General features: G+C 41.5%; 1 long non-coding RNA gene across 1 annotated transcript in view; it reads right to left on the reverse strand.

Moving 5' to 3' along the window:
* The window catches only part of LOC146810344 (uncharacterized), a 209,858-nt gene that overhangs the window by 70,587 nt on the left and 127,266 nt on the right, over positions 1-12,005 (reverse strand). The window contains exon 2 of the long non-coding RNA XR_014965675.1: positions 8,909-9,044. This is a non-coding gene — a long non-coding RNA (uncharacterized LOC146810344). The remainder of the gene's footprint in view (positions 1-8,908; positions 9,045-12,005) is intronic.

Below are 12,005 nucleotides of genomic sequence, written 5' to 3' on the forward strand. Positions count from 1 at the left end.
GCGCTTCCTACAAGTTCCTACGTAAAAGCGGTCAGAGGCAGAAGTTGACAACTGAAGTGGACACTGTCATGAAAGCAGAGGCCTGTGAAGTGCTCGTTCTTGCTGAGTGTTTTTCAGCACCTCTTGTTCTGTGTGTTCTCTGGGACTGGGAGTGGAGGAGTGCATTTCATTTTCCCTGATCCCTTTTTAATAGGTAATCTCATGGAGGCTGCAGGGACTAATCTGCTTCGTATTAAGGGAAGAATTCCCTCGCTGGCAGCGTGAGCTCGGAAAGGGGATAAACTTTGAATGTAGGGCCAGCAGTCCTCTCCCGTCCTGCCGCTGAGCACACTGCGGCTTAATAACAACAAATCCTTCCTGCATCAAAAGACATGACATTATTAGCTGTCTTTATATAGCAATGACGGTCAGTGGTCCCTGGGCCTCCACTACCAGACTCTACACCTATGGATTCCTCCCACTCTGCCCACGTGGGGTTTCGCAAATGAGTTTTGCAGACTTCATGTAGGTCCACCTTTGTCACTGTTTCTGTATCCTATGCTGGAGGAAGTTCAAACAATATTTAGGTTCATATTGGCCATAAAGTGCCAAGTGTACTGTCCACCCACTCACCGGTATGTGTTTGAGAGATCCCACAAAATAATAGGTCTGTGAAATATTGTCGCTTCTGATTTGATGGACACAATGCCAGTTAGCGTGATGCACTGAACCAAACCCATGTTTGAACTCCACTTTTTTAAATGAAGGATGATGTGGTGTTTCAGACAAGTTGACACGGTGAGCAGGACTTAAAATGTGATTATTACAATGTCTAAAGATAAGCCCACCATCCCTGTGAACGCAGCCAGCTTAGTCTTCCAGACACTCAGTGACAATATTTCCAAAATATTTAACAATGCAGGACTCCACTGAACACGATTCCGATTTCAACAAAAAATACAACATATACATTTTAAAAAAAGACATAACGGAAAGAAGTAGAAACCTGAATCACCGATATAGATACCAAGGATATAGAATTAAAATTTGCATCAATGTAAAAGTGAAAAGATATCTGGTCACTTAACACTCTTGGATAGCAAACAGACAGTAAGCACTGGAGAAGAAGTGTCAGTACTTATATGGAAGGTCATTGAAATCTGAGGTACACACTCCTGTGAAGATGGCACTCACGCACAGGTGTGCCACTGAGTTCTCTACTTCCACCACCAGATTGAACCATCCTAGCATTCCACCTCAGATGCCCCAAAACTCTTACAGCATAACCACTGAATCTTTTAAACACAAAAGGATCACCAATTTTGCTCTTCTTCTTGCTCCTTCTTTGCTTTCCCCCTACCTTAAAATCTACAAGTCTGGTTCACTTCTTCACATCATAGGATGCTTCTGCTTGGCCTAAATCTCATGAACTCTTCCAGAGACAATGTCTGGCTCCATTCTCACTCTAAACATTTGGACATCCATTCAAGGAACACTTTACAAGGCAACTGTCTTCTGTGCAACAATTCAAACGCAGACAGAGTAGACAGATGAGTGACACAATACGGGGTAGTTTGGTAGCATTATATCACTGATCTAACTGCATCCCAAACATTGCAATCATTTGTTCTCTCCCCAAGATGAATGTTTTACCACACACATAACTGCAACACTTCTCCTCAACCCATTCCATATCAGCAGCTCCTTCTCAATTACAGAATAAGGTAATTCCAACTTCCCTTAACAAATGAGAAACAACTCCCACTGGTGATTTTGTTTTTACCATGCTTCTGGGTGAGCACCGTCCAAGTCCAAACTTGCTTGCAGCAACAGTAATGGTGCAGGACACGCAAATATTACATGGTTTGACAGCTTTGCATCTGTCATTTGCAGTCTGACCTATTCAAATGTTGATTGGCAGCATTGGTCCCACAGAAATGGAGCATTCTTCTTCAACGTGTTGCTCAGGCACATCATGCAAGTTGCATAATGCAGAATAAACCTTGCCTAGAATTGACATAATGCTAAAAAGGACTTTAACCTTTTTTGTACTTTGTTGGCAAAACATCAATCCCTAGTTTGAGCAAACCTTGATTGTGACTCTGCTCCACTTTTTCAAAACCACATGAACAAGGAATTCTACACTTTGTGTGAGAAACTCACATTTCTTAATTTTTTTTTCTTTATTTTTTCCATGGCCCTGAACGATTGTCAACAATCAGTCTGAAATGTGGTTATGTTCCTCTCATTCAGTTGAATAGACAAGCACATCATCCTGGAAAACTGTCACACCTTTAACATTTTTGACCAAGTGGAACATGGTCCTCTGAAAGACTGAAGCCAAGCCGAATAGCGTACAGCAATATTTAAAAACTCAGTCAAGAGAGACAAAAGCTGTAATATGACAAGATTAACGTTGCAACACCACATAATAATGAGCAGAGGTCAAATCAATCTTCGTAAACCACTTCACCTCGAAATATACTCCAAATATGTTGCACTCTCTATGTGAGGCAGATGGGAGTCTAGATTTCCTTATTGAGGCTTCGGAGGCCAACACAAACTCTTACATTTCCACTTCATTTGCACACTACCACCAAAGGACAAAGTCACAATGTGGACTCCACAGGTTCCATAATGCTATGCTCAAATAAGCTGTTCGGTTCTTTTTTCAGATGGTCTCCCACATGGATTGGAACTCCCCTCAACTTGTTTTTGACTTCAAGTGACACCTGTTTGTGCTCCAAACCCTCAATTCTGCCTATATAATTTGAGCATACCTTAGGAAACGTGGTCACCATTTCTTCAGTGAGATTACTATTACCATACCAAATAGCTTTTGATGAAACCAACCACACATATTGAGGGCTTTACTGCAACCTTCACCGTATAGAATGGTGTAGGGAATATTAAAGGCAGAATATCGAAGGGTCACAATGTCATGACTATAATATTGAGGGGCAAAATATCAAAGAGGTAAATGCACAGAGGGCAGTATGGATTTATTATTCTTCACTCCACATCTACATAACTTGAAGAGATACATATATCACTAAGGTAGGTAAATGTGGAGTTAGGGATAGAAATCTATACAGATTTACCTTTCGAGAATTTGTTCCTTGATATGGTGATCATGATATTGTGATCCTTCGATATTCTGTCTTCAATATTGCTGACCCACACCCAACATATACTTTTCCCTATGTCCTTCCACCTTTAAATTTAAAAATGTCTTTAAAGAACACTAGAATGCCAGTTTTACAATCTTCACGGGATACTGGTACCCGATCCACTGGCTGCAACTTCCTTTCACCCCAAGTGCTCAAAAAACGTTCTTGGGTTATCATAAGCAATTCTTGCTCCTGAGTCCACTCACGGAAGTAAAGACGTGCCCCAAATTATAGATCTATGTAGGGAGTAACACACTCTAAAGGAGCACCATTCCTTATGCCATCATTAGAAACCACCAAAACCATGTCCTAGAATTCATCTTGGAGCAGTTCAGACAGACCATTGATTTCTTGTGTTACAACTGCAGCTTTCTATCCACTCCAAGTTGCACTCCGACACGCTGGCCAAGATTTTTAAAGGTTTAGCGTCGGGTTAGAGTTAGTGTGTCAATGCAAACCCAACTCTAAACCTGTTTTGGGATTTACAAACCAACACTATAGGTATTAGCGTTGATTTGTATGTAAAAGTAATGCAAAGCAGTGTGAAACAATGCTTTGCATTACTTTGCATCAAGGGGTGGTACATGGGTGGTACATGGACGTTCCCATGCAGCCACCCATGCTTTTTGATGCTAAACCCTATTCACTAACATTGGTAGAAAGGGTTTTACACCAAAAATTAATGCAGCTGAAAAGCAGGCGTTAAACGGAGAAATGTCTTCATTTCACTGTGCTTTTCCTACTTTGCATGCGTGCTGCGCTGTACAGCACACACACAAAGTAGAAACAGCATTTCCCCTTTGTACTTTGTCAATGTTTTGTTGCAACTCAGTAAAGACTTGGATCTATATTCATTCAGTTCTCTAATTCTCTGCCACTTGTGAGGTCACTATGATTTTCCCCGTCTTGATTGTCTCTTCTTGTGTGGGATTTTCCATAGTTTTCTGAATGTTTTTTTTCTTAACACCAGCCGATGAACTGATTTTGTGAAACCAGCCTTGGCAAAGCTAGGATACAAGCATCTATATTCTCTGTTTGTCTCTGAACTCTTATGAAGAACTTGCACCTCAACTTGCACCTCAACATCGGTAAGTGAGGCTGAATGTCATAACAACCCTCTAGCTTCTTCAATACCTTTTGATAATTACAAGGTTCCTAACTTACTGCAAGACCAAATTTGGGAGGTGTTTGAAGTTGGCTTTTTCTTCAAACCCCAACCAACACATTAAAAAGAACTGTTACCTTTTATGGTCTAAACGTTGATGCACCACTTGTTCCTACATGTTTCAAAAACATGCACCCACTGCCAACAAGATATCAGAGGATCCCCTGAGATCTCTAAGAACAGTGGCAGAGGATGGACTGATTGCATAGGGACCATACATAACTATCAGGTCCTGGAAAAGATTGGAAATTGTACACTAGAAGCTATGATGGTACATGGATATACCAGGCCAAAATATGGAATTAAGTGTCAGTACAGAAAAAATAATGGAAACTAGTGTTCCCCAAGTCTTGAACAAGCAAGTATGTAAAATCGCCTATTTGCTTGTCACTGATGCTTAAATACCTTGACTGACTGACACGCAGATAGAAGGTGTGCTTGTAAGCAATGTGGTGTGTAGCCTGAGAACGTTTCCTGACAAGCAGTTGCTCATTCTTCACCCCAAAATCTGTGGTGTTCCAAGCAGGTTGACATTGTGAGCAGGTCTGGAATTGAGTTTATCTCAATATCTGAAGATAAGTGAGCCACACTAGCGGACACAGCTTGCACCATCTACCAACCCTTAAGTAACAATTTCAAACACTAGCAAATGTTGCGATGTTACATGGGCTAGGATTGTAGCCCAGAACAAAACCCTAATCTCTTTAGGGGCTTATTTACTAGCCCTTGCACTGCCGGGACACCACTTTTAATATGGGAAAAAGTGATGTACCTGCAGCGCAAGGGGCTTATAAATAAGCCCTTCAGTTTCCAGACTTCACTCTTCTTGACATATGTGGGCAACCATTCTGCTGTTTATGCTCGAGTCTTGGCACCATTTTTTTTCATGTAAAGTAGTGTTTTTCAGTGTCAAAGATACTTTTGCAGTTTCCCTGTACGAGGGTTTTTTTTGACTACCCCCGTCACTTCCTGATGCGATTAAGGACCTCTTACTAAAATTCATAAAATATTCAATATGAGACCATTTTTACTTTTTATATGGGATGTTTTCAATTATCCAAGTTTAGTTGCCACATGCCGGCCTTGTGTTTAGCAGTGTCCATGAAAAATTCATTGGAGCCAAGTAAATTATGTGAGACTTCAGGTATATCACAGGCTGTTACTATATTTAAAATAATTGATAAATTATGTTTAAACTGGCAAATAAATCATGTATACAAAACAAATTAGTAAATCAAAACTCCTGATGACCTCATGATCCTGAAGATCCTCCATGCCTCAAACAGACAACTCATGTCCTTCGTTAAAGCGGGAAAGCTCTCTCCCCCCTAGCCGCCATTGTCAACACCTTTCTTACTCAATGCTTTTTGACAGAAGCTATCAAGAAAGGTAAAAACCTCCACTCCTAAAACTACTGACCCATCACTCACCTACCCTTTATCAGCAAGATCATTGAAAAAGCAGTCAAAGCTCAATCCAGGATCACTTCAATGCTAACCATCTCCTGCACGACTACCAATCCAGCTTCAGATTACACCGCAGCACAGAAATTGCTACTTTACACATCGTAGACTACTTCTTCCTGCTCACAGATGAAGAGTTTTTCAAACAAAAGAACACATTTTAGTTTTGGTGTATTTGAGTTTATTTTTCCAAAATGAAAAGTTCTAATTTCATTCAATAATGAAAATCTGTGTATTTACAGAAACTGAAAAACTGAGGTTTTTTAGTGTATTCAGAGCTGACATTTCATCAAGACTTCATGGTGTGTTTGAGAGATTGTTTCTGAGGCTACATCATTGCTCTCAGAGAGCATTTACTGCTACAGCTTTTTCATGTCTCCGGTGGAGGAATTTCATTATATTGATGAAGATTTTTATGACATAATCACTACTGAAGCATGGTCCTTTGTCTATGATATTGGGGTATTACTCTGCTGTCTGACCCTGTAAGCCCTCAGTGACCTGAGTAGGAACACTACATTATGGGCTTGCAAGGTCTGTCGATCCCTGGCACATATGGCTTAAAATTGTGAGTTCAACATATTTTGTTTTTGCAAAAAGAATCAATTCTCCGTTACACTTCTTGGCTTATAAATAGCTTGAAAAGGGCGGAATTGAAAAATTAAAGGAAGTAGAAAGATCATAATGCATTTTTTAAAAGATTGGTACAGCTTGCTCACTCTACTCCCTTGGCCCTCAAGATTAAATGTTTATCAGCTGTGTCTGAACAGTGCACACCATAAAAACAAACTAAATTGTCTAGTTTCCTTTATCTAATAGGTTTTTCTCTAATACAGCTTATTTGCTGGTCTCATAAGTATCAAAATTCGCATGGGTCATGCTAGGAATTAATTTTCTGATATTCTGTTTGAATTCCACTGTGGTGCATTCATTCAATGCTTCATGTTCTATTATGAAACTAAATTAATTCCACGGATTGGGAAGGTAAACAGAATCTAACCTTGCCATGCATCATCAGACTGATTCCTAAACATGCTGTGTAACTGAATCTAGATGGCTTGGTAGTTGTGTGTATGGCCCACTCACACCTGACCCTATTAACGTCAGCAGGAGGGCAAAGCTCAGACACACACATCGAATGCCAAGGCTATCTCAGTTTTCAGGCTCCTGAGCACTGAAATGGCAAAGGTATCATGTGCTCCTAATTGGCACTGCAGACTTCAGGAACTGCCAAAGCAGGAGATATCGCGAGGTCTGATCTGCTCTCTGGAGCGCAAGATCCTGCAGGTGGGTAGTGTATGCTCAGCATTCCTTCTAGAGTTGTGGTGCATGTGGGCATTCATCTTTCCTTTATTTTTCTAATTGTTTTACTTCTTGACTAATCACTTGGGAAACACAGTCCTTGCAGCTGTCTTATTCAGACACATTACAATCTCTCAATCACACAGGAAGGCCAGAGGAGATTTAAAGACCAGCAAGGGTTACCTCCCCTAATGTATACATTTGAACCACAAAAGAAACCCCTGGGCCTACAAAACACAAAATACTAATGAAACTAATGACCAGGCCGTGATTGAGTATTCCTTTTCAAGGACAATTTCCCTCAGCCACTGTGCACTGTGATACCTATTACGGTGTGGGCTAAATCCCCCTCTCTGAGAAGGAGGAGCTCAGGGGTGTTTTAAGGAAGGTATTATAAATACCTTAAGGATGAGCTGAGGGTGATGAGGGCAGCAGAGCAAAATCAGAGGAACTAGTGATAGTTAAAACTAGTTACTAGGTCCGCAAATACCTTTATTAGTACGTCCCTTGGCCAGGATTAAAAACAGGGCACTGTAGAAAAAGATTAAACCTGCTTTCCCTGGTCAAAAATGTAGGTCGACATGTTCCAGCCTATTACCCTCAACAGAGGTGTTGCGGCCTTCTTGAGTAGATATACTCAGTGTTTCTGCTTGATATTGTGCTCAAAATAAGACAAACCATCCAGTGATCTTGTGGATATCCATTCAATGGGGATCCACTGGCGGTTGGTCACCTGTAAAGAAACATGTGCCGTTGGTTTTTTAAGTGGAACAACCATATCTGGAAAACAGGATCAAACAAAACAGCTAGGTCAACAGACATAGTTAAGTCAACACACATAGGTCCAGATATACGACAATACAATTTTCCTTTTCCTCAAATAGCAACTCCATGGGAATCGCCGTTTAGAAAATGCAAAATTATATGTATGAAATTACCGATTTCCTAATAGCGATTCCTACATAGTAGGAATCGCTTTTAGGTAATTACAACTTGGAAATCCCATGACATTTGTACCATTGGGCCAGTTTTGCATTTCATAAATAGCGATTTCCAATTAGGAAATATCTATTTAGAAAATGCTAAACTAAGAATGGCTATGGGCATAAGCCCCCCGTAATGCACCTCAATAATAGTGATGCACATGTAGAGCAGACATATGCCCTAGGGGCATGTGTGGGCTCTATTGCAGATCTAAAAAAGCATCTTGGGGTGCTTTTTTTCAAATTGCACATGGTTACCATCGACTTTGAAATGCTCATTTTCTATTTAGGAAATGCTTTGTACATGAACTAAGAACTCGCAAATAGGAAATCCCTATTTGAGTTTTCCTATTTAGGGAATTGCAAAATGCGATTTCTACTCAGTAGATATCACATTTTGCGATTCCCTAAAGGCTGTTGTACATAGGAAAATGCTGTTTTCCATTTTTTAAAGGCCAAAATTGCAATTCGGCCTGTTTAGAAATGAAAATGGCCTTTGTACATCTGTCCTGTACTGCTTATAGGTACAAGGCAGAACAACTTAAGGGCATCAGAGGGAATATCATATCCCTGCCACAAGCCCCTCTTTTGTATTCTCTCTACGCCTCTTCCAAAGATCAGTGGGTAGAGATAACACTCAATTTAATAATAAGGAGATTGTTTGAGAGAAACTTTACACATGGAGTGAGGTTAACCCAATACCGTCAGGAGTCGTACCTCACCTCAGCCCTGGCATGGAGCTCAGGGTACTCTCAGTCCTAAGTAGCCATCAAAGGAGAGAGAAAAAAACAAAGGAAAGACAATCAATCAATCAATCAATCAGAGAATTGTAAGCGCGCTACTCACCCGTGAGGGTCTCAAGGCGCTGAGAGGGGGGTCCGCAGATCTGTTTAGCTGAAGAGCCAGGTCTTGAGGGTCTTCCTGACGGTGTTCAGGGAGGGGGCGCATCTGATATCTGCCGGTAGCTCGTTCCACGTCTTGGCTGCAATGTGACAAAAGACGAAAAGTAAAGAATGAGAGGGGGGATGCAGGGTATTTCAGAAGAGAAAGGTAATCACAGTATATGAAGTATCTATATCTCTTATTATTATGTCACATGTACACATAGTTCTGTGATCATCTAGGTAGGCCGGTAGAAAGAATGAGAAAGTCGTCTTTATCCTCAACGGTCTTACAATGATAAATAATGGTGCACTTAATGCATGAAAGTACCAATAGATGGTACTGGAGACTTGTTTATCAGGCTACCATATTACACGGGTTGCGTGGAAGAGCTGCTCCCTGTCGACTGAACCAAGGTATATTGAAAGGCCCAATGCATGGAGTGGGCGTAAAAGTCAGGAATAAGGGTTTCCCGTCGACAAGCAGCTGTGTTTACATGGGTACTACGACAGAGTCTGAGGCAAGGACCTTTAAAAACAACACCCTCCCCCCTTGGTATGATATGAGTGCATCTTGTCTAGCAACCATACTGTCGCCTCTTAGTGCCATGTGTCTCTGCTAATTGCATTCATTCCCGGGGCTATTGCAATGTTAAGGGGCCTGAGACTCCAATTACAATTGTCTATATATAATCAGAGTTGCATAACAGGTAGTCGATTTATGAATGATGTTATAAAACAGTGAACCACTAATATACAGCCCCATTAGGAAAAGATACATGCGGCGTCATTTTAGACAATCTAGTTCCTTGGGTCTGCATGAGTATTCACTTTCCATGTTGTCATTCTGACATACCTTAGACCACAAGGGCAAGAGACATGATAGCTAGAGCACAATATCAGTAGCACTGAGTGTAGGTCCGAAAGAAGGCCGCAACACCTCTGTGGAGGGTTATAGGCCAAAACATGCTGACCTCCCTTTTTGACCAAAAATGTTTAATCTTTTCCTGCAGTGCGCTGTTTTTAATCCTGGCCCAGGGATGCATTAATAAAGGTATCTGTGGACCCTGCAGCTAGTTTTAACTATTGCTAGTTTTATGTTTTACTCTGCTGCCCTCATCAACCTTAGCTCATCCTAAAGGTATTTATCATACCTCCCTTAGAAAATCCCTGAGCTTCTCCCTCTCAGAGAGGGTTTGTATCCCACACCATGACTAGGTATCATGGTGCAAGGGGCTTCCCATTAATGAAGCATGCTACCTACTGTGGGTGAGGGAAATCGTCCTTTAAAAAGGATAATCCATCGGGCTAGGTCGTCAGTTTTGTTAGTATTTTGTTTATTGCAGACTCAGGGCTTAATTTTGAGGCTTCTTACAATGCCACACATTTGAGCAGTGGTGGGACTATGTGGTTCACTGGCCTAACATGGTGAAGAAACTGCTGGACTGAGACACAGGAAAAGATTCATTCATAAAAGAAAGCCATAATGTGTCAGTGAAATATTTTGATGTAGAGTCAGGGGTGCAACACAAGCCTCAGCAGCCCCTGCGGTGCAGGGGGGGGGGGGGTACCCACCCCTTCAGGGGCCCCCTTGGTCCTTTAGAGGGGTCTCCAATCAGGCCAAGGTTAAAAAATATCTATAACATATGGAGACCAGTGCTCCTCCTTATATTCTGCAAGGGTGGGCATCATTTAGAGTTACACTACTGTGCAGAGGATGAATACTTCCAACCACTGTACTGCTGCAGGCCCAGAAGTAAAAATGCAGCTTCTGGTGCCATTTTCTCAAAATATTCTTGTAGTCTGATTCTCACTCTAAACCCTTTAAAAACCTTTGATGATGCTCAGACAAGCCTTGGTTTATCGGTGTAACATGATGCTCATACTAAAAACGTTTCTGGGGCTGGTTTGGTGCTCAATCAGGCTGCGGGGAAAAAGGTGAGAGAGCTCACTAAGAAAGCTGATGAAATACTACTTAGTGGTGGAGCGAAGGCACGAGATTTTTCACACACTTTATAGTTAAATTGTGGAGCTTGTAGGTGAAGGGAAAGTAGATCATAGCTAGCCACATAAGCATCTTTTAAACTTTGTGGCCCAGCCACCAAAACACTCTTGTGGCAGAAGCACTGCTAGCATGAAACCAGAAATGGCCAAGCTGCAAAATTTAAACCACTTTGCTGAAGGAGTGGACAGATTAGACCTAAAAAAAAGCAGCATGCCACCATGATAAAACTGGTGTCCTGTACATTATTCCTGGAGATAGATCCACCACTCTGCTCTCGGAATCCTTTTCAAGGAACAACATAACATTACTCATGTCCCCAAGCTCTCTGTGCTTTCTCCCTACACCTGGGGGACAAACCAGGACTTAGCGCTGTCTCGAAGAGACATGTTGTTTTCAATCTTTGGGATTCAGCCTGCCCATAAGTTTACCATTTGCTCGGTTCATCATCACTCTCATATCCATTGTCCACGTTTGTTGATGGCATGCACACGTCATGCCTCTTTTTGTGTTTAGCCCTGCCCAGAGCATGGACCAAGTACTTGTGTCCATCCACTGCTCCCGTTTCAGAAGCTACTTTTTTCTTTGTGTTTTCACTTGCTTCATCCTCTATCTCCTATTGCCTGTTTCCCCTTCCCACGCACCCACCCCATCGTAACTCCAACCAGATACCCCTCACATCTGTGACTCATAAATAAAATTGATCTCCCTATCCTTCCCACCCCCTCCCGCTTCGTTGTTGTTGTCCATCTCACCCACAACGCCCCTGCACATTACTATAAAAAGCGCTATGACAGTTTCTCAAATCTAAACTTTGTCCTTCACGTCACCCCATATGCATCACACTTGTGGTCTCACCACCTGGATTTTTGTTATATAAACTGTGGGAACTAAATAGAGAGAAATATATGTCAATTCAAACGATTGTGGTTGCTTTGAAGTACCTTTTGTTTACTCATATACTGTTAGCCTATTTATGAGTTTTTGCATTTCTAGTTTCAAGGTACTGCCGCTGCCATATGCCCTATTCTTCTGGTTCTGTACACATTGCACACAGTTG

The sequence above is a fragment of the Triturus cristatus genome, chromosome 7 (genome assembly GCF_964204655.1).
Source record: "Triturus cristatus chromosome 7, aTriCri1.1, whole genome shotgun sequence".
Lineage (NCBI taxonomy): Eukaryota > Metazoa > Chordata > Amphibia > Caudata > Salamandridae > Triturus > Triturus cristatus.